General features: G+C 39.3%; 1 long non-coding RNA gene across 1 annotated transcript in view; it reads left to right on the top strand.

Moving 5' to 3' along the window:
- The window catches only part of LOC105491825 (uncharacterized), a 141,350-nt gene extending 118,787 nt beyond the window's left edge, over positions 1-22,563 (top strand). The window contains exons 5-6 of the long non-coding RNA XR_011612520.1: positions 20,490-20,627; positions 21,688-22,563. This is a non-coding gene — a long non-coding RNA (uncharacterized lncRNA). The remainder of the gene's footprint in view (positions 1-20,489; positions 20,628-21,687) is intronic.
- Positions 22,564-24,627: the final 2,064 nt, after the last annotated feature.

Genomic DNA, 24,627 nt, shown 5'->3' with positions numbered 1-24,627 from the left:
TAGCCAGGATGGTCTCGATCCTCCCGTCTCGGCCTCCCAAAGTGCTGGGATTACAGGCTTGAGCCACCGCGCCCGGCCTGGGCGTGGGTTTCTTATAATTTATTTTGCTTAGGATATATGGAGATTCTTAAAGTTGTGGATTGATATCGTTTTTACTTTTGAAAAATTCAGAGCTGTTATTTCTTCCAATTTTACATCTGTCCCATTCCCTTCACACTTTCTGGGCTAGAACTTGTCACTGACCACTTATGCCTCTTATCCACTCTTTTCCAATTCCTCCCTTTTATTTATGTGTGCTGCATTCTGGAGGATGTTTTCTTCTTGTCTTCCATTTAAAATTATTTTTATTTAGCTACATTTCATTTGCTCTTAAGCCCATCTTAATTTTGCGTATTATATTTTGGATTTTTTTCTTAATATGTCACATTAAATTTTACAGTTTCTATTTCACCAATGTTTTAAAGCCTGGAATTTATTTCATAAATGTAAAAAGCATAGTTCTTTGTGAACCGTATCTGATCATTTCAATAATTCATGTATTGGAGGCTTTTTTGTTGCTTCTCTGTCTTTTGTTACTCATTCAGTGATCTTGTTGCCTTGTAAACCCTTATTTTTCATTTTATGATGGAAATTATATTTTATAAATCATATGGAGGAAGTGTTGAGGCCTGTTATGATGATGTCTTTCTCTTGAGAGGATATTCATTTGCTCCTGCAAATAGCAGTGTGTGTTATCATTCCAGAAATATCCTAATATAATGTCAGAGTTGAAGTTTACTTGTACTGTTAAATGATGCAAAACTGACTGCAATTCTATGCAAGGGCTGGTTTCCTAGCAGCTACTCCTCATATTGAGAGTGTGGCCTTTCAGATTCTCAGCTCAAAGGGGGCTTGAGTTATTAAATCCGTATTCCTGAATCCCTATTCCTGGCAGGTTTTAGTTTCTGATTTCTGTTTGTCTGGCTCTGAGAAATCATCAGAAATATGGTTTTGCTTTGCAGCTGCTTCCCCAGACTTGGCAGAAGCCCTCAGGGGGAAAAAAGTGATTTTAACGGCTGGGTTTATTTCTCTAGTTTCTTGTCTTTTCCTAGATCTTGACTTTAAACTTCCTCACTATCTTGGAAGTCTTTGATGCTTTAAAGTAAGTGCTGTTTGTACTTCATCCAACCTTTTTGGTTGTCCTCAGCAAGGGGATTGATCCAAAATACCATGTTAGCCTTATAGGAGGTAGAAAGCAATAAGATATTATGTCAAGATACATAATTTAGATAGGCTATTTAGAGTCTCTAAGATATTATTTAAAATAATATATGTATTATTACATAAATAGGTAATCATCAAAATAGCTAAAAAGAAAGAGAGGGCCAGATGCAGTGGCTCACGCCTATAATCCCAGCACTTTGGGGGGCTGAGGTGGCTGATCACGAGATCAGGAGATCAAGACTATCCTGGCCAACACGGTGAAACCCCATCTCTACTAAAAATACAAAAATTATCCAGGTATGGTGGTGCGCTTGTAATCCCAGCTATTCGGGAAGCCGAGGCAGGAGAATCACTTGAACCCAGGAGCGGAGACTGCAGTGAGCCGAGATCGCGCCGCTGCACTCCAGCCTGGCAACAGAGCGAGACTCTGTCTCAAAAAAAAAGAAAAAAAAAGAAAGAAGGAGATTTGGATTCTACTAGTGGTTTCCTATAGGGATCAGTATAGAGTGTGAGAAACGTTATAGCAGATGACTGTCATTTCCATGATACACCCCATGTCCTAGTTGAACGTTCAATCATGCCGTATGTGTGGTGGAGGTCACTGAATATCCCCAGTACCTATTCTCCCCTTTTCCTTTTAGTCATAGAGCACAATGCAGCTACAGACTCTGTTTTCTAGGCTTTTGGAAAGGTGTGGCCAGCTAGGTAGCGGCTCAGTTTGGCCAAAGGGTGTGATTATTAATGAAACTTCCTTCAGGTCCCTTCTTTAAGAATAAAACCATTTAACCTGGACTTTCCCTTTTCCCACCTTCTGGAATTGAGACATCAAGAAGAAACAGCTTCAGTCATGCAGATAAACACCCTAGGAGATGGCAGAATAACAAGACAGAAAGAATTCTGGGTCATGAATGACTTGTGGTTTGTATGCTCTGGACTACACACATTCCTCTAGCTGTTACATGAGAGAAAAATATGCTTCTGTTATATTTAAGCCACTGTATTTAGATCTCTTTGTTACAGCAGCTTTGCTAGCTAAAATAACATAGACGTAGTTGGGTAAAAATTTAAAAGTAAAGTATTTTATAAAAAGAATCATAGTGCCAGAAAATGTGAGTTTGATCTCTATGAGATGATGATATTAGGGAAAGAGGGAAAGAAGGGAGTATATGACAGTATTTTTCATGGAGATCTGGGTCAGTGTACAGCTATATGTGTTAACCAAAATAAAGAAAAGTGACAGCCCTGGGAACCATACAAAGAAAACAGGGTAAAGAGAGTGAAAAGTCACCAAGCCACATTGGGAGTAGAAGCAAAGTGTGGAACTATGATGTGAAACTCCTGGTTAGTGACAAAACTTCTCTTAGTTAATTGACATCAGTCTTGTATGAGCAATGAGACTCTGCATACCTGTGATCTTCTTAATTGGTAAGTCATTTATACAGATCATAATCTGTAGACAAATAATTTAGAGGGCACAGTCTAATAATAATAACAGTTGGTATTGTTGAGCAATTACTATGTGCCAAATACTGTGCTATGTATTTTATTATCCCAGTAATACTCACAACATTTCAATATAGGGATAATATACAATTATTATCTCTATTGACAGAAAGTTCTATGATTTGTCAAAGTCAAGCATCTGATGTGTGACACAGCTGGCATTCAAATGTAGGGTGTTTGATGCCAAAATCTTTAGAGTCAACAATAATGTAATATGGTAACAATCAGATAGTTTTGGGGACTCTAAAGAGCTAAGAATGTCAGACGTGGAAGAAGACACTGTGAGGAAGACAATTAAAAGGAAGACAAGGGTCAGAGTGCCAGGGTGTAGTCTTGAGAACAGAACCCCTAGGAATGGTGGAAGCAGGCACACCTTTGGCAGAGGACAAGAGTGTTTCCACCCTGTGTGTTTTCTGAACCCATTTGAGCAGAGATCTACCAAACATCATCAGGGATGGAAGACCGGTGTTCAGACTCTCACTATCAGGGGAGCTAGAATTTCTGCTGGAAATGGGGGTGCTGAAAGTCACAAAGCCAGCTGACAGCAGCAGCCGCAAGTGATAACAGCAGTTGCAGAATGTGCATGATGTGATAGTTAAGACCTCAGGGAGAATGAGGAATCCTGCAAAAGCCAGAGAAAGAAATGGGCTAGAGGCTGGGTGGAGGGGCCTTTAGAGAACAGTCAGACAAGAGAGTCTGAGGAGGACAGAGCAGGTTGGCAGCATTCTCTACCTTCAGAGAAATAGAAATAATGATAGCAATGAAAACAGCGGCAGGCAGAGGACTGGAGAGGCAGCCCGGAGAGAGGAAAGTAGGCTTGGCAGGAACTTGGCATTTTACCTACCTGGGGAAAAAGTTTTGTGTCATTTTTTTTTCTTTTTCTTGTGAGGCATAAGGAAATAATCAGCCTCTCTGGAGATCTTTTACTTGAGTGTCTATCTCTTGGACTGTCATTTTACTTGGTATGCAGTGTATGGAACAAAGGCAGAATAGAAGTCCTTCATAGGCTGATGCCTCATTATAAATGAGTTAGCCAAGGCATTTAATTTTCCACTTTATGCAATTAACCACTGCATCTTATACAGGGGTTAGATTTAACATTAAGCTATTTGTACAGGGTTTGAAAGAATGAAGTCCATGGCTGAGCTCCAACTGTGACTTGCTCTGTGATTTAAAGTAGCTTCCTTATCTCTGAGACAAAGGGGTTGGGCTAGAAGATCACTTCTAAAATCCTCTTGGTTTTCTGATTTTATTTGTATTGCCTTAGTAAGGGAGATCTGCAAAAGACTGCCTAGAGCACTTGCCTAAGACTGTAGGTCAGATTGTTCACCACTGCCCCTCTATAGAGACACATGTGTGCATGCATGTGCATATGTGCCCACACACGCACACACCAGGCACATATACCCCCACCCATAAGCTGTAAAGTATGCCACATCAAAATTAGCAAAATGACCTATTTTGCTAAAATACTAAGTATTTGTCAGTGTTTCTCAACCTTTTGTATATCACAGCAGACATAGAAATTGATAATATTTGTATAGTCATGGCAAAGGCTAAGGGGCACATAATCCCAGTGTAACTGTAAAACTCATTCCCCTCCTATCATTGGGAAGCAATCTCACCCATTAGGCAGGTTAATATTTCTGACTACATTAGAATCACCTGGAGAGTTTTTTTTTTAAAAGAAATAATACTTAGGCTTTGCCCCAGAGCAAGTGAATCCAAACAGCTTTCCTGGTGGCGGTGGGGGTAGGGGAAACGTGCTCTGGCATTAGAACTTTTAAGTTCTTAGAATATTCTAATCATAACAGCTTGAGAATCACTGCATAAGCACCAAAAAAGCAGGGACTATATCTTATGACCCACATATGGTGCTTAATGTTTAACAAGCACTCAATAAGTAGGTGCTGAATTGATTAATTACTATATGTCCTGGACAGTATAGCCAGGGATGGTCCTAGACCAAGTTGAAAAGCTAATAACATTTTACTAGTTCTATATTCTCAAGAGGGTCATCTCTAGTCATTGTTAAGAATTCCCTCAACTTTCTCTCCTTCCCTTATCCCAGATTTGCGTTATTTCCCAACTGTCCGGTAATTATCACTAAATCCATCGCAAGATGTTAACCACCAAGAATTTTCTTCACTTTCAAGGTCTCATTAAATTTCCCCAAATAGGAATAGAGTTTCAAGAAGGCTGTTTAGAGACACTGGACATAGGCCCTTCCAGAAACAAGAACCAAATTGTGACTAGATAATCACACTTCAAATATAACATCTAAAAGAGAACACTGGCATTTGACAGAGAAGTCACAGGAAACGCCTAAGACACTGAAGGATTAGGGAGCAAGCAGTCAGGCCTGCTGAGATCACCTAGGAGATGGAAGGAGCTCCCTATTGTGGGGAAAGGGTGAGTAAGAGATCCTCAGCAGTCCATATCTCCACCATAGATTGCTGCACTTCTAAACCACGGGAGAGCTCCTCCACCCATATGAACTTGGAGACAAGTGTGGGCAGTAGATTTGCACCCTTGCAAGGGCACAGCACCAGACTCATGCTGCAAAACTCACAACCCCGAGACCTAAGTAGCTACACCATGGCACCATTGTGAAAACACTCTGTCACCGGACTGCATCCTGCCTTGAGGACCACAGCCCCCATATTTCCACATTTTGGGACCCCCAATTGACATCCCCCAGTATCCACCCAGAGGACTGCTGTGGCACAGTGCTTGCTGACCCAAAGGTATTGCAGGGGTTCCAGCACTCTATCCCACATGGAATACTACTCCCCAGGAAAAGGACAATATAGCAAACCAAGGAGATGAACCTGGTACAAAGGAAACCAGAATATGCACTTTCCAGACCCTGAGAACTTCCTGCATGGGGCTGTGAGGACAAAATTTGGAGAGTGTAATCCCTTCTCTGACTCTGCATGCTGCCCCAGCAGTTGCTGCCACCAAACCCAGGTAGGCAAGCCTGAGAGTGGACTGTCTGGGACTGGGGGCCGCAATTCTCCCACAGCTGGCAGAGTGGCCTCTGTACTCAGGCTTGTACACAGAGAGTGAGACCCTTTCTCTGCACACCACTGCAGCCACAGGTGCTGTTGCTGCCACTGGGAACTGAGACAGGCAAGTCAGTGGGTTGCTTGTCTGAGGCTGTGAGTGGCTACTGCACCCCTCACTGGTGGTATGGCCTCAACTCTCAGGCTCACATATGGAAGGAAGAATCCCTTCCCCTCTCTGGATGGCTCTATCTTCACTGCTGCTGCCAAGAGCAGGCAAGCCTGAGAGCTGCATGTCTGGGGCTGTGAGTGGCAACCCCAACCCTGCTGGCAGCAAGGTCTCTGGGCTCAGGCCCACACAGAGAGGTTGTGGTCCCTCCCCAACTCCACTCAACACTGCAGTTACTGCTATAGCCAGGAGCCAAAGCAAATGCTACCCAGAATCTGAGAGCTCCCTATTTAGGGGTGTGGATGCTAATCCTGCCCACACTAGGAGCAAGGCCTCTGGGCTGTAGTGCATGTTCTAAATACAGGCTGCCCCTACACACCAATGCAGCCACTGCTGCTGCCAGAGATGAAGTGTACACTCCCTAGATCCTTAGAGCTGCCTGCAGGAGATTGCTAATAGTGACCTCACCCATACCAACAGCAGGACCACTGCGCTCTAGCATGAGCCCTGAGGTCAGGTTACCCAGACCCACCACAGCAGATCTCCCCACCCTGCCTACTATAGCCTATACCCCTACACACCATCTGAGGCCTGAGGTCAGACCCACCTAGCCTGGCACTTCCTCCTACCCTAGTCCCCAGAGCCCAAGCATGGTGCCTTAGGACCTAGGGATCACTATACCCATTCTACCACCTCTGGCATCTGTGTAGTCCCTTCAGGAACCTGAAGATGGGCCCACCCAGCCTGCCACCAACACCACTGCCAGCACCCACCCACATGCACTACCTAGAAGCCTGGGGACTGTCCTGCCCAGCCCATCAAGCGATCACCAATACAAATATACACCTCTCAGGACTCAGAGGGTCATCTGCCACTACTACTGCCATCACAAACACCATACTTTCTTCCCAGGGACTGAAGAACCTGCCCAACCTACTGCTGCCACTACTAGCATCTGAACAAGCCACCCTGGAAGCCCAAGAATCAGTCTGCCTGGACCTGCTGACACTGGTGACACTGTATACCTTCCTGGGGTCCAAGAACAAGGATGCTTGGCCCTCCACTGCCACCACTGGAGGCTGAAGACTGGCCCATCTGGCATCTCTGTTTCTAGCAAAAGTTCACCAGAGCCTCCACCAATAATCATACCCTAAGCCATGAAGGAAATCATGAATACCACTGATGTTGTTTACAGCCAAATAAATTGTACAGAGAGATTACACTACAGTATGCACCTAAAATAAAAGTGAAAGGGCCAAAACTGACCAACACCGTTAAAACATCTTCAGAAAAATTTCTCCCTTATGAAAGCAAATATAAAAAATTGGAAGAAGTGACAATAATAGCAAATATGAAGGTATCAATGTAAGGACATAGGAAACTTGTAAAAGCAAGTAAATATGACACCTCTAAAGGAATCCAGTAATTCTCCAGTAACAGATATCAATCAAAAAAAATTCACAAAATCCCAGAAAAGGAATTCAAAATTTTGACAGTAAGGAAGCTCAGTGAGATATAAGAGAATTCCAAAGAACAATACAAAGAAATCAGAAAAACAATTCAAGATATGAATATGAAATTTATGAAATAAATAGATATCATTAAAAAGAACTAAATAGAAATTCTAAAACTGAAGAACTCATTAAATGAAATACAAAATATATTTGAAAGCTTACACAATACACTAAATCAAGCAAAAGAAAGAATCTCAGAACTTGAAGACAGGTCTTTTGAAATAACTCAGTCAGACAAAAATAAAGAAAAGGTAATAAACAAAGCTTTCATGATATATGGAAATATGGGACACTGTAAAGCTACCAAATATATGAATTACCAATATACCAGAAAGCGAAAAGAGAACAAAAGGGTTCAAAAACCTATTTAACAAAATAACAGATGAAAACTTCCCAAGTCTAGCAACAGAAATTGATTTTTAGATACAAGACACCAAGCAATCCCCAAACAAATACAATATAAAAGGTCTTCTCCAGAGCACATTATAGTCAAATTGTCTAAAGTCGAAGCAATTAGCTGGGCATGGTGGTGCATACCTGCAATCCTAGCTGGTCAGGAGGCTGAGGCAGGCGAATTGCTTGAACCTGGGAGGCGGAAGTTGTGGTGAGCTGATATTGCGCCATTGCACTCCAGCCTGGGCAACAAGAGTGAGACTTTGTCAAAAACAAACAAACAAAAAAAAGGAGAGCATTCTACAAACAGCAAATGAAAACATCTACAAAGATTACAAAGATCACCTATAAACGAACTCCCATCAGACTAACAGTAGACTTTTCTGTAATAACTTTACAGGCCAAAAGAATGGGATGATAGATTCAAAGTGCTGAAAGAAGAAAACTGCCACCCAAGGATACTATGGACAGAAAAATTATGCATAAATTAATGAGAAATAAAGTCTTTCCCAGACAAGTAAATGCTGAGGGAATTCATTACCACTAAACTAGCCCTATGAGAAATGCTGAAAAGAGTCCTAAATCTAGAATTGAAAAGATGAAAGTTACGATCACAAAAACACACAAAAGTCTAAAATGCACTGGTAAAGCAAACGTATATATGAGGAAGAGAAAAGACTCAAATGATACCACTACAGAAATCACCAAACCACAAGGACAAACAATAAGAGAAAAAGAAAAAAACAAACAACATACTAACAACCAGAAAACAATTGACAATATAACAGGAACAAAACTTTACATATTGACAATAATTTTGAATGTACATGGATTAAATTTGCCACTTAAAAGATGTAGGCTAAGTGGATGGATAAAAAAACATGATTTAACTATGTGCTGCCTTCAAGAAATACACTTTACCTGTAAAGATACATATACACTGAAAATAAAGGCATGGAAAAAGCTATTCCACATAGAAACCAAAAGCAAGCAGGGGTAGCTATACTTATATCAGATAAAGATACTTTAAGTCAAAAACAGTAAAAAAAAAAAAAAAAAAAAAGACAAAGAACATCATTATATAATGATAAAGGGATCAATCCAGCAAGAGGATATAATGTTCTAAATATGTATGCTCCCAACACACTGGAGTGCCCAGATTTATATATCAAATTTCATTAGATCTAAAGAGAGAGACAGACTCCAGCACAATGATAGTGGGGGATCTTAACACCCCACTCTCAGCATTAGACAGATTATCTAGAGAGAAAATCCATAAGGACGTTTTGTTATTTTTTTTTTTATTTTTATTTTTTTGAGACGGAGTCTCGCTCTGTCACCCAGGCTGGAGTACAGTGGCCGGATCTCAGCTCACTGCAAGCTCTGTCTCCCAGGTTTATGCCATTCTCCTGCCTCAGCCTCCCGAGTAGCTGGGACTACAGGCACCCGCCACCTCGCCCGGCTAGTTTTTTTGTATTTTGTAGTAGAGACGGGGTTTCACCGTGTTAGCCAGGATGGTCTCGATCTCCTGACCTTGTGATCCGCCCGTCTCGGCCTCCCAAAGTGCTGGGATTACAGGCTTGAGCCACCGCGCCCAGCCTATAAGGACATTTTGGATTGAAATTGAACCTTAGACCACATGGACTTACAGACATTTTATTCAACAGCAGCAGAATACAATTCTTCTCATCAGTGCATAAAACATTCTTCAAAATAAACCCAATGTTGGTGACAAAACAAGTTTCAACAAATTTTACTAAATTTAGATCATGTCAAGTATCTTCTTAGACCACAGTGGAATAAAATTAGAAATCAATATCAAGAGAAACTTTGGAAACTATACAAATACATAAAAATTAAAGAACATGCTTCTAAATGGCTATTGGTTCAATAAAGAAAATAATTTAAAAATCTCTTGAAACAAATGACAATAGAAACATAACATGTCATACTAAAACCTGTGTGATACGGTAAAAGCAGCACTAAGAGAAAATTTTACAGCAACAAATACCTACATCCAAAAAAAAAAAAAACAGGTAAATATTTCAAATCATCTAACAATGCACCTCAAGGAATGAGAAAAACCAGAAGAAACCTAACTCAAAATTAGCAAAAGAATAAAAATAATGAAGATCAGAGCAGAACTAAACCAAATAGAGGCTAAAAAGAATGATGAAGTAAGTGAAAAATTGGTTCTTTGAAAAGGTAAGCAAAATTGATAAACCACTAGGTAGACTAACCAAGACCCAAATAAACAAAATCAGAAATGAGAAAAGAGACATTAAAGCTGATATCACAGAAATGAAAAAGATCATCAGAGACTATTGTGAATACTAACAAACTGGAAAACCTAGAGAAAATAGATAAATTCCTAGAAACTAGGAAATCTGAACAGACTAATGAGTGGTGAGATTGCAGCATTAATAGTCTCCCAAAAAAGAAAACCCCAAGACTGGATGGATTCACTGCATAATTCCACCAAATATATAAAGAAGAATTAATACCAATCCTCCTGCAACTATTCTAAAACATTGAAGAGGGGAGAATTCGCCCTAAGTCATTTGACAATGCCAGCATCATCCTGATATCAAAACTAGACAAGAACACGATAGAGAAAACTATAGGCCAATATCCCTGATGAATATAGATGCAAAAGTCCTCAAGAAAATACTAGCAAACTGAACCCAACAGCACATCAAAAAGATTACATACCATAATCAAGTGCATACCAAAGATGCAAGGATGGTTCAACATATACAAATCAATAAACATGATATATCACAGCAACAGAATGAAGGACAAAATCCATACAATCATCTCAATACACACAGAAAAAGGATTTGATAAAATTCAATACCCCTTCATTATAAAAACTGTCAACAAACTAGGCATAGAATGAACATAACTCAAAATAATAAAGGCCATATATGACAAACATGAAGCTAACAACATACTGAATGAGGAAAAGTTGAAAGCCTCTGCTCTAAGAATTAGAACAAGTCAAAGATGCAGACTTTCACCACTTGTGTTTAACATAGTACTGGAAGTTCTAGCCAGAGTAATCAGTCAATAAAAAGAAACAAAAGGCATCCAAATTGGAAAAGAAAAAGGCAAATTGTTCTTCTTTGCAGATGACATGAGCTTATATTTAGAAAAAACAAAAGTTTCCAGCAAAAGCCTCTTAGAATTGAGAAATTTGGTAAAGTTGTAGGATACAAAATCAACACATAACAATCAGTAGTGTATCTATGCACCAATAATGAAAGAGCCAAAAAAGAAATTTAAAAGGCAATCATAGTTACAATAACTACAAAAATAAAATAAAATGAAATACCTAGGAATAAATTTAACCAAGGACATAAAATATATCTAAAAGGAAAACTACAAAACACTGATTAAAAAAACCAAAGAGACAAGCAATGGAAAGACATTCCATGTTTATGAATCAGAAGAATAATTATCATTAATATGATAAACACTGCCAAAAAACAATCTACAGATTCTATGCAATCCCTATCAAAGTACCAACATCATTTTTCACAGAAATAGAAAAAACCATTCTAAAATTTACATGGAACCAAAAAAAGAGCCCAAATACAAAAGCAATCCTGAGTTAAAAAAAAAAAAAAGAAAGAAAGAAAGAAAGAAAGAAAGAAAGAAAGAAAGAAAGAAAGAAAGAAAAAGAAAGAAAGAAAGAACCTGGAAGTATCATGTTACCTGAAAACATATCACAAGGCTACAGTAACCAAAACAGCATAGTATTGGTGTAAAAATAGACACATAAACCAATGAGACAGAATAGAGAACTCAAATAAATCCACATATTTATAGCCAACTGATCTTTGACAAAGCCATTAAGAATATACATTAAGAAAAAGACATTCTCTTCAATAAATGGTGCTGGGAAAACTGGATAATCTTATGCAGAAAGATGAAACTGGACACCTATCTCTCACCATATACAAAAGTCAACTCAAGATTGATTAAAGATTGAACTATAAGACCTGAAACTGTAAAACTACTAGAAGAAAACATAGGGCTGTTCAGTACATGAGTCTAGGCAATGATTTTATGGCTAGAACTCAAAAGCATAGGCAGCAAAAACAAAAATAGACAAATGGGACTCTATTACACTAAAAAGCTTCTGCACAGCAAAAGAAACAGTCAATAGAGTGAGGAGAGAATATCTTGAAAGGGAGAAAATGTTTTTAAACTCCTTTATGTAACTAATATTCAGAACATACAAGAAACTCAACAGTAAAAATAAAACAAAACAAAACAAAAAACACGACAATAAATAATCCAACTAAAAATGGGAAAAGGACAAAAATAGACATTTCTCAAAATAAGACATATATATGGCCACCAGGCATATGACAAAATGTTCAACATCACTAATTATCAGGGAAATGCAAATCAAAACCACAATGAGACATCATTACACTGTAGTTAGAATGGCTATTATTAAAAAGACAAAAAACAACAGACACTGATGAGGATGTGGAATAAAAGGAATTCTTCTACACTGTTGGCTGGAATGTAAATTAGTACAACTTCTATGGAAAGAAGTAAGGAGATTAAAAAAAACCAACAACTGGAAATAGAACTACCATATGACCCACCAATCCCATTACTATTTATCCACAGGGAAAGAAGTCAGCATATCAAAGGGATACCTATACTCGCACATTTATCACAGCACTATTCACACAGTAAAGATATGGAATCAATCTACAAGTCCAACAATGGACAAGTGAATTTTAAAAATGTGTGTATACATAATGGAATACTATTTGGCCATTAAAAAGAATAAAATCATGTCATTTGCACCAGCACAAATAGAACTGGAGGTCATTATGTTGAGTGAAATAGCTAAGGCACAGGAAGACAAATACCTTACATTCTCACTCATTTATGAAAGTTAAAAAATTTTTATTTCACGGACACAGAGAATAGAATGATAGATACCAGAGACTGGGAAGAGTGGGTGGATGAGAGGGAGAATAAAGAGAGGTTGATTAATGGGTACAAATATATAGTTACACAGAAGAAAAAAAGTTCTAATGTCTGATAGCCAACAAGGGTGACTGTACTTAGCAACACTGTTTTGTATGTTTCAAAGTAACTGAGAGGACTTGAAAGGATACCAACACATAGAAATGATAAATACTCAAGGTGGTAGATACTCCAAACACCCTGACTTGATCATTACACATTCTATACAAGTAAGAAATACTCACATGTGCCCCATAAATATGTAAAATATTATGTATAAATAAAAGAAAAAAATTCCCCAATACATAAAAGCAATATGGTACAGTAGAAACATCAAGTGCTCTGGAATCTGAGAGAGCTGGTTTTAAATCCAAGCTCGTTCATTTATTAATTGTGTGCGAGCCCCTACCCTTAAAATTTCTCATCTGTCAGATTATGATAACACCTATTTATCGGCACTATAGAGATGATTAAAAGTTATTAAGAAATATATATATTCCATCTTAGGCACAGATAAAGGAGAAAGAATCAAAGGCATTACTTAAATTCCCTCACCAGTACACAACTTTCACATACTTTCTTTCTTCATTTTCTTTTCCTAGAATCTTATATTTCTTTTTCTATTTTTCTCCCCAAAAATGACTCAATGTTTAGAAATTCTACCTTATAAAATTCACTTTGCAGATAGGGTTTAGAGACGAAAAGATCTGTCACTGGGTTAGGGGGCTTTCTTCTCCACTTCTGTGTAAAGCTGGGTCTTGGCCCTACAGTCAGAAAGGTAGTGTATTAGTCCATTTTCACACTGCTATAAAGAACTGCCTGAGATGGGGTAATTTAGAAAGGAAAGAGGTTTAATTGACTTACAATTCTGCATAGTTGGGAGGTTTCAGGAAACTTACAATCATTGTGAAAGGCAAAGCCTTTATCACAAGGTGGCAGAAGACAGAGTGAGCCGGGGAAACTGCCACTTTAAAACCATCAGGTCTTTTTTTGTTGTGTCTCTGCCAGGCTTTGGTATCAGGATGATGTTGGCCTCATAAAATGAGTTAGGGAGGATTCACTCTTTTTCTATTGATTGGAATAGTTTCAGAAGGAATGGTACCAGCTCCTCCTTGTACCTCTGGTAGAATTCGGCTGTGAATCTGTCTGGTACTGGACATTTTTTGGTTGGTAGGCTATTAATTATTGCCTCAATGTCAGAGCTTGCTATTGGTCTATTCAGGGATTCAACTTCTTCCTGGTTTAGTCTTGGGAGAGTGTAAGTGTCCAGGAATTAATCCATTTCTTCTAGCTTTTCTAGTTTATTTGCGTAGAGGTGTTTATAGTATTCTTTGATGATAGTTTGTATTTCTGTGGGGTCGCTGGTGATATCCCCTTTATCATTTTTTTATTGCATCTATTTCATTCTTCTCTCTTTTGTTCTTTATTAGTCTTGCTAGTGGTCTATCAATTTTGTTGATCTTTTCAAAAAACCAGCTCCTGGATTCAGTGATTTTTTGAAGGGCTTTTTGGTGCCTCTATCTCCTTCAGTTCTGCTCTGATCTTAGTTATTTCTTGCCTTCTGCTAGATTTTGAATGTGTTTGCTCTTGTTTCTCTAGTTCTTTTCATTGTGAGGTTAGGATATCAATTTTAGATCTTTCCTGCTTTCTCTTGTGGGCATTTAGTGCTACAAATTTCCCTCTACACACTGCTTTAAATGTGTCCCAGAGATTCTGGTATGTTGTATCTTTGTTCTCATTGGTTTCAAAGAACATCTTTATTTCTGCCTTCATTTCGTTATGTACCCAGTAGTCATTCAGGAGCAGGTTGTTCAGTTTCCATGTAGTTGAGCGGTTTTGATTGAGTTTCTTAGTCCTGAGTTCTAGTTTGATTGCACTGTGGTCTGAGAGACAGTTTGTTACAATTTCTGTTCTTTTACATTTGCTGAGGAGTGCTTTACTTCCAACTATGTGGTCAATTTTGGAATAAGTGTGATGTGTTGCTGAGAAGGATGTATATTCTGTTGATTTGGGGTGGAGAGTTCTGTAGATGTCTATTAGGTCCGCTTGGTGCAGAGTTGAGTTCAATTCCTGGATATCCTTGTTAACCTTCTGTCTCATTGATCTGTCTAATGTTGACAGTGGGGTGTTAAAGTCTCCCATTATTATTGTATGGGAGTTTAAGTCTCTTTGTAAGGCTCTAACGACTTGCTTTATGAATCTGGGTGCTCCTGTATTGGGTGCATATATATTTAGGGTAGTTAGCTCTTCTTGTTGAATTGATCCCTTTACCATTATGTAATGGCATTCTCTGTCTCTTTTGATCTTTGTTGGTTTAAAGTCTGTTTTATCAGAGACTAGAATTGCAACCCGTGCCTTTTTTTGTTTTCCATTGCTTGGTAGATCTTCCTCTATGCCTTTGTTTTGAGCCTGTGGGTCTCCCTGATGAACATTGATGCAAAAATCCTTAATAAAATCCTGGCAAACCGAATCCAGCAGGACATAAAAAAGCTTATCCACCATGATCAAGTGGGCTTCATCCCTGGGATGCAAGGCTGGTTCAACATATGCAAGTCAATAAATGTAATCCAGCATTGCATAAACAGTACCAAAGACAAAACCACATGATTATCTCAATAGATGCAGAAAAGGCCTTTGACAAAATTCAACAGCCTTTCATGCTAAAAACTCTCAATAAATTCGGTATCAATGGAACGTATCTCAAAATAATAAGAGCTATTTATGACAAACCCACAGCCAATACCATACTGAATGGGCAAAAACTGGAAGCATTCCCTTTGAAAACTGCCACAAGACAGGGATGCCCTCTCTCACCACTCCTATTCAACATAGTATTGGAAGTTCTGGCCAGGGCAATCAGGCAGGAGAAAGAAATAAAGGATATTCAATTAGGAAAAGAAGTCAAATTGTCCCTGTTTGCAGATGACATGATTGTATATTTAGAAAACCCCGGCTGGGCACGGTGGCTCAAGCCTGTAATCCCAGCACTTTGGGAGGCCGAGACGGACAGATCACGAGGTCAGGAGATCAAGACCATCCTGGCTAACCCGGTGAAACCCCGTCTCTACTAAAAAATGCAAAAAACTAGCCGGGCGAGGTGGCGGGCGCCTGTAGTTCCAGCTACTCAGGAGGCTGAGGCAGGAGAATGGTGTAAACCCGGGAGGCAGAGCTTGCAGTGAGCTGAGATCCAGTCACTGCACTCCAGCCTGGACAACAGAGTGAGACTCCGTCTCAAAAAAAAAAAAAAAAAAAAGAAAAAAGAAAACCCCATCGTCTCAGCCCCAAATCTCCTTAAGCTGATAAGCAACTTCAGCAAAGTCTCAGGATACAAAATCAATGTGCAAAAATCACAAGCATTCTTATACACCAGTAACAGACAGAGAGCCATATCACGAATGAACTCCCATTCACAATTGCTTCAAAGAGAATAAAATACCTAGGAATCCAACTTACAAGGGATGTGAAGGACCCCTTCATGGAGAACTACAAACCACTGCTCAGTGAAATAAAAGAGGACACAAACAAATGGAAGAACATACCATGCTCATGGATAGGAAGAATCAGTATCATGAAAATGGCCATACTGCCCAAGGTAATTTATAGATTCAATGCCATCCCCATTAAGCTACCAATGACTTTCTTCACAGAATTGGAAAAAACTGCTTTAAAGTTCATATGGAACCAAAAAAGAGCCTGCATTGCCAAGACAATCCTAAGCCAAAAGAACAAAGCTGGAGGCATCACGCTACCTGACTTCAAACTGTACTACAAGGCTATAGTAACCAAAACAGCATGGTACTGGTACCAAAACAGAGATACAGACCAATGGAACGGAACAGAGCCCTCAGAAATAATACCACACATCTACAGCCATCTGATCTTTGACAAACCTGACAAGAACAAGAAATGGGGAAAGGATTCCCTACTTAATAAATGGTGCTGGGAAAATTGGCTAGCCATAAGTAGAAAGCTAAACTGGATCCTTTCCTTACTCCTTATACGAAAATTAATTCAAGACGGATTAGAGACTTAAATGTTAGACCTAAAACCATAAAAACCCTAGAAGAAAACCTACGTAATACAATTCACGACATAGGCATGGGCAAGGACTTCATGTCTAAAACACCAAAAGCAATGACAACCAAACCCAAAATTGACAAATGGGATCTAATTATACTAAAGAGCTTCTGCACAGCAAAAGAAACTACCATCAGAGTGAACAGGCAACCTACAGAATGGGAGAACATTTTTGCAATCTACTCATCTGACAAAGGGCTAATATCCAGAACCTACAAAGAACTCAATCAAATTTACAAGAAAAAACCAACCCCATCAAAAAGTAGGCAAAAGATATGAACAGACACTTCTCAAAAGAAGACATTTATACAGCCAACAGACACATGAAAATATGCTCATCGTCACTCGCCATCAGAGAAATGCAAATCAAAACCACAATGAGATACCATCTCACACCAGTTAGAATGGCAACCATTAAAAAGTCAGGAAACAACAGGTGCTAGAGAGGATGTGGAGAAATAGGAACACTTTTACACTGTTGGTGGGAGTGTAAACTAGTTCAACCATTGTGGAAAACAGTGTGGTGATTCCTCAAGGATCTAGAACTAGAAATACCATTTGACCCAGCCATCCCATTACTGGGTATATACCCAAAGGATTATAAATCATGCTGCTCTAAGGACACATGCACACATATGTTTATTGTGGCACTATTCACAATAGCAAAGACTTGGAATCCACCCAAATGTCCATCAGTGACAGACTGGATTAAGAAAATGTGGCACATATACACCATGGAATACTATGCAGCCATAAAACAGGATGAGTTCATGTCCTTTGTAGGGACATGGATGCAGCTGGAAACCATCATTTTGAGCAAACTATCACAAGAACAGAAAACCAAACGCCACATGTTCTCACTCATAGGTGGGAATTGAACAATGAGATCACTTGGACACAGGAAGGGGAACATCACACACCAGGGCCCATTGTGGGGAGGGGGAAGGGGGTAGGGGGGAGGGGGGGAGGGATAGCATTAGGAGATATACCTAATGTAAATGACAAGTTAATGGGTGCAACACACCAACATGGCACATGTATACATATGTAACAAACCTGCATGTTGTGCACATGTACCCTAGAACTTAAAGTATAATAAAAATAAATAAAAAATAAAAAAAATAAAAAAATAAAAAATAAAACCATCATGTCTCATGAGAATTCCCTCACTATCATGAGAACAGCAGGGGGGAAACTGCCCTCATGATCCTGTCACCTCCCACCTGTTCCCTCCCTTGACACCAAATGAGAATTGGGTGGGTTCACAGAGTCAAACCGTTTCAGGTAGCAGGCATGAAGTATGTGTTGGGGAGAGCACAGCTCTCAGCACTCCCTCACCCTGATCATCCGTCAGTGCTATCATCAGAAGTGTGAAGCTGATATGAACATTCTCTAGGGTAGCAATCACTTCATTAATTTCTTTGCAGGACAACTGTATTTGGGGCCCTTGCCTGCACCCCTGCCCTTCAAGTAATAAGTTTCAGATTTTGGTTGTCATTATTTTTAAATTGCTTGTCACTACCAGACATGGGCACCCTAGCTTCTCACACTCCAAACCTACTCTGTCATCTATACTGAGCAGAAGTTATCAGTTTTAGATTTTATAGTAAACTAAACTTAATAAAATATTTTAATAAAAAATAATATATATACCCAAATACATCAATCTTAGTTCTTTGTGGGAATATTACTTTGTTAAGAGAGCATAAGCCAGCTATCATTTATTGAGAATTCACACCTTCTGGTATCTCTTTATTGTATAGAGAAAATTTCTGAATTTATGTCACTGTGTTCCATTCTTTGGCATATGTGAAGGTGATATTTTAGAGGAGTTATGCAACATCCAAGGCTGGACAAGGCAATTCTTACAGATATTGTTGGTTTGCCTACATTATAAGTCCAATAACTCTGCTCATAGATCCATGCCAAAATTATAGTTTTCAGAAACTTCTGCAAAAGGATTTAAACAGTTTTGTGCCTTGCCACCAAAATGTGTGTTCATTTTCCTACACCTCCACACCTGGCAGTATTTCAGCCCAACATTTGTTACAGTATTTTCAGTTCATCTTGTTTATTTTCTGCTTTATTTTTTCCCTTGATGTACATTTTATGTGCAAAACCAAAGTTATCATTCCCCATGTATACTGCTACTGTTTAGTCCTGCTCCTAAGCCATATTATTCTTAATTAAAATACACTTTAAAATAGCATGGTCAGCAGGGTTTAAAATTTTTACTTCCAGCCTCAACTGCTGTAGCCCATGTCCAGAATAGTATTTGTTACATTTCAGATCCATAGCACAAAATTGCAGAAATATTACTAAAAGTGAGTATTTGATATAAAATATTGTTTCTGCAAACACACGTTTTAAAATATTGATGAGATGTCAGCATTGCAATAGGACAGGGAATGCATTGTTAAAAGGATGCAGTGTGGTAGCGTACAAGAAGTTCAGAATTTGAAGTGAAATGGTCTAGATTAGTCATTCTCTCTCAGTAAGTTCCTGGACCAGAAGTATCAGCACCACTTGGAAACTTGGGAAAAATTCAGTCTTGTGCCTTACCCCAAACTAACTGAATCAGAGAGTCTAGGGGTGGGATCCAGCAATCTGTCTGCTACCAAGTCTCTGGCCGACTGCTACCCCACGGATCTGACACATGCTGTGTGAGCATCAGTGGTTATTTTCAAACCTCAGATCAGCTGCTAACTCTATTTGTGGCCCTGAAAAAGTAACCTCTCTGAGCATTAGTTTCCCACTCCACGTTCTCTCTCTTCATTTTCCTTTCCTGTGCTCTGACTGCTTAGAGTCAAGAAGGCAGGTCTGCTGGTGAAACTAATGTCCAGCTGGGCAACGATATGCCAGCTTCCACTTCTTGTAGATGCCCCAATATTCACATGAGATTTTCTTGACTCCCTTTGGGTTTGGAGTTTATTGCGTGGATTCTCTGAACTGGCTCTTCCCAGTAAAACTGTAGAGAAAGTGGCTAGGCCCCCAAATTGGGGGTCCCTTGGACTCAAAATGTAAAACACTGCAGAATCCTTCATCCTCAGCCATGAACCTTCACTATAATTCCAGAACCACAGAAAACACTTCCACTCGCCATTCTGTTATGTTGGCAACATGTGGATAATTATACACTGTACTATCTCCATTTTGCAGAATTATTGTGAGGGTCAAATGAAAGAAATGATTATGGAATCACTTTTAAAACTGTAGAGCACTACACAGATGCTGGTTTTTGTTGTATTCTAATACTCTTGAGAATTGTTTTCTGTTTCTATTTCTCTATCCTTTATAATTCTAGTCTCAATAGAGAAAATGAGGCCTCTTCCCTTACCTGTAAGTATTTAATTGTCGGTTGCATCACTCTCATTTCCGTTTTACGAGGCAATGATAGTAAGGCCTCTTTAGGTTGTGAATAGCAGAAATCCATCACAGACTTGTGTAATCCAGAAATGGGGAGACAATGAGGGTAACCCACAGAAACAAAGGAGGGGCTGTAAGAAGCAGGGCCTTGGGCTCTGGAATAAGAGAGTCAACACTGCCTTGCCTTTTTCTCTCCTGCTGCAGCTCTCATCTCTGTCAGTCTTTCACTTTGCTTTGAGCACTACCTTGTTTCTCCTACTCCAGCCAGGTTATCACCATGTGGCAGAGAACATGGCCACAAGCAGCTGCAGTTTAACAACATTTGAGGAAGGAGATGGCATCTTTTTCTCACTGTGCATATATGGATCCCAGGGAAGAACTCTGATTGGACCAGGAGTACAGGTACAGTTCTGGGTCATGTCACCACTCCTGAAGAATGAGTAGGGGGCAGCTCCTGGAGTACATAGTGTGTCACCAGAAGAAAGATCTGGGGGAAGCTTGTTAGGAATTCCAAAAAACTAGCTGGCTAACTAACTAACGAATCCCTCCACAAGAATTATCTGGGTACGGTCAGTTCTGTCATAGGGCCTGAAAGGAGATTTCTGTATCCAATTCTAGTGGTTTACATGAATACAGAAAATGACTTACAATGCTAATATATAAAACAATGCAAAGGAGTCTTTCTAAGCATAAAACCCAAGCCATAAATAAAGGTTCCTTTTTTTTTTTTTTTTCAGTAGAATCCAGCCAGTCATGTAGCTTATCAGTTGTCAGTGAACAAAATCTAGATAAGAAATGAAACCCACAATACTGAGGTTGTAAGGAGCAAGGAGGTGTACCTGCCCTCATGATCCCATTGGCCCAGGAGTTAAGCAATCAAGCATGTTGATAATGTATTCCACACTTCCTCGTGGCAATTTCCATCAAGGAAAAGACAAACGACAAGTTTATGGTTTTATGTGGCTTTTATACAAAACCGCATAGCTTCTTTGTGAAATGCAGACGACAAATACTCAAATAATGTCTATGCTCTTTACAATAGTAATGTTTGACTAGGATTTGATCTTTCTTCTTTAGATCAAAAACATCTAGCATTTCTTCCAAACTACATGTAACAAGAGACTACAGCTTTTTAAAACAAAACACACATGGGCGAGTGGTGTACTGTAAATTTATGGCTGAGAGAGGCAATGTTTAAAAAGTTGAGGATTCCCTAAGAGCCATGGTGGCAACAATTTATGAATTTATATGTTGCTCCAGATTAAAGTAATTATTTAGACTGGCCCAGGGAAGACAACATAATCCCCACTCTTAAAACAAGCTATAGATTGCATTTTCTTCTTGAAAGCCCTGATTAGACTGGTACATCTTATCAATAATTTTGAAAACTGCATTTCCACTGAGAAATTATATATATAAAAAAACCCACCATTCAATTTCTTCATGTTTTGCATTCTTTCAGAGTCGGCAAACATAAAAAAGTCAGCAGGTGGAGCTCCTATTCCCTCGGCAGTCCTGATAGAAGTCCTTCTCTTGAAAGAATTTCCAATTACAGACTGTCTCTCTGGCAGCCCTGTTCTAGGCTCCCTACAGACAGTATCAGAATAATACATGAAAATGCAAGACTCGGAGACATTACAGTATGCTGTCGTAGGTCATAAAGGAGAAGAAGGAAAGAAGAGCCAGAAATCTTTAATTTAATTTAATTTTTATTTTATTTCATTTTTTGCTATTTCTCCCATTTTACATTTCTTTTCAATTAACAAAGAAGGTGTCATCCTTCAAGAGTGAGACTTGACAGGTGTACTAATTCATTTGTTCCCTGGTACACTTTGTACCAGTTCTCTCACCCTTTCACAATGTGGCACTTCATTACCACTGAACTCAGCATTGGATCAGTCAGGAGAAATGGTATCCAACAGGAGAACGAAAAAAGTATGGAACCAGAAAATGCCTTGGACTCCTCTTCAAATTTTGTTTTGTAGTTATTCTGTTGGCAAGTAAATTCACGAAAAATTTAAGTATCTTTCCCGTTAACCACTAAGTCTGATAACTTCTCTAAATTTTTCATGAGGGTGTGTGATTGCCATTTTGCAGGCAGCAATGACAATAAAAATACCCTTTTAATTCACTACATTCGATATGCACATAATTCCTTTAGTGTGAAACCTACTTACTGTCTTGTTCAATTTGCCATTTCTAAAGGAGTAGTGAGAAACTGGGTGATCGAATACATTTCTTATAAGGACCTGGCACATGGTATCATGTGACAGCAGATGGCATGTGAAAGCCGTTGTGGGAAATATGGCCCCTGTTAAATAGGCTGTGAATGTGCAAGGTTGTGCATGTCTCCTTAGAGTGCCATTCAGTCACCCTGGCATCTGCAGGAGAGTAAACAGCATCTCATTCACTTTCATAACGAAAGCTAATGTGAACAACCTCAGGAAAGTCATGGAGCTGCAGGTACATGCGGCCTGTTGCCCTGTGGTCAAATGCACAGACCAAAGCTAGTAGCATTCACTCCACAGGGGCCCTGAGCTTGGACAGGCCATGGACATTTGGAATGTATCAGAGTGTTCAATAAGGCACAAAGAATTGAAATCTCAGGGGCTGCACGTGGAGAAGCAGAAAGAACGCAAAGTTCTCCATTTGGTATTAAAATTCCTCTTTGTCTATCCTACCCTGGTTGAAGAGAAAAAAGAGAGTGCTAAGCACATTCAAAGGTGTTCCCTATACTAAGATCTTCAAACCTTTTGCACATTCTGAGAATTTCATGCTCTTCTCTTGATTTACACCAAGGAGAAGCTAAATTTTGCTCTGCAGTACACATCCAAGGCAGCATGCTAATGAGAATTATTATTAAGCAATGTAGAGTTGGCACCAGTCTCTTGCAATCTGCTCAGCAGCAGAAGCAGGAAGGGCAGAGGCAGAGAGTCAGAAAAGCAGCTTTACTGAATGCTCTTCTGGACCTGATTGGTTTTGGTCACTTTCAACACCAGGCAAAGCCAAGTATAATTGCAAGCTTCACAGGCATGGCACACTATTTCCCACTGTAATGTATTTGGCCTCTCCGTAAAGGGACTTCTAGATCTTACTGTTGCTTTAAAAACATTCCACTCTTTAAAACTGCAAAATCAAGAGTTTCTGCAAATGCAATAACTAGGGTACAGGAAAAATGAATTTACTGTGCATTTGGGATTTCTTCATTTTAGCACCCCATCCAAACAGGCCCATCTCAATCTCAGAATAGGAATTATGTCTCAGAACACTCCCTGGCATAGTTTTTGGAGTAGGCTGTAACATCTTGGTCAGATGGAAGAAACTGGACTACCAACCAATGCCAAACAGAAGAGCCTGAAACTAGAACTGTTACGAATAATCCTCCAAGTATTTAGACTAAACCCTTTTGTGAAGATGGAGCATGAAGCAAATTATTTGGAATTAAGCCACAATACCAAAATAAAAGATCAGTTTCACATTTGTATTGATTCATTATTAGACACACTTTATCAGAAAGGTTTTTACTGGAACATTCTGATGTGAGATGATCCTAAGATTAACAGGCAGCAGTCATCCACTCTCTCTCTCTCTGTGTTGAGTATTAGAACCATAGGCCCACGTAGCTGATTGCCACTCAGATATTCCTTAGGCACTTCAAATGGAATAAGTTCCCAATTGTATTTACCGAGGTATGTTCTTTTTCCTTTTCCTATAGTCTCTAACAGTCAAGAGACTTGGAAGTCAGCCTTGGTTGGCATCTCAGTTTCCCTCAACTCTCTCTCTCTCTCTCTCAGATTCCTGAGCCCAACCCCAGACTTTCTGAATTCAAATCTTTGTGGATATAATTTAGAAATCAGTCTTCTAAAAAGAACCTCAAAAGATTATCTATGTACACTCAAGTGTGTCTATCATTTTAAGATATAATATACTTTAAGCACATCATCTGACATCAGAAAATAAATTTAGTTTCTAAGACAGAAAACATAGACTGTGATTATTTTAAAAAATATTTTGACCTGGCGCAGTGGCTCATGCCTGTAATCCCAGCACTTTGGGAGGCCAAGGCAGGTGGATTGCCTGAGCTCAGGAGTTCAAGACCAGCCTGGGCAACACGATGAAACCCTGTCTCTACTAAAATACAAAAAATTAGCCAGGCGTGGCAGCGAGTGCCTGTAGTCCCCGCTACTCAGGAGGCTGAGGCAGGAGAATTGCTACTCAGGAGGCTGAGGCAGTGAGCCAAGATTGCCTCACTGCACTCCAACCTGGGAGACAGAGCGAGACTCCATTTCTAAAACAAACAAACAAACAAAAACAAACAAACAAAAAAATCACATATTAATTATATTTTGTTATCTGCTCTTGGGTTACCAATGAAAATTAGTACATATTAGAAGAATTAGGA

Source organism: Macaca nemestrina, chromosome 14, assembly GCF_043159975.1.
Source record: "Macaca nemestrina isolate mMacNem1 chromosome 14, mMacNem.hap1, whole genome shotgun sequence".
Taxonomy (NCBI): Eukaryota; Metazoa; Chordata; class Mammalia; order Primates; family Cercopithecidae; genus Macaca; species Macaca nemestrina.
The sequence above is the reverse complement of the archived record's forward strand: the minus strand, read 5'-3'. Positions and strand labels throughout refer to the sequence as shown.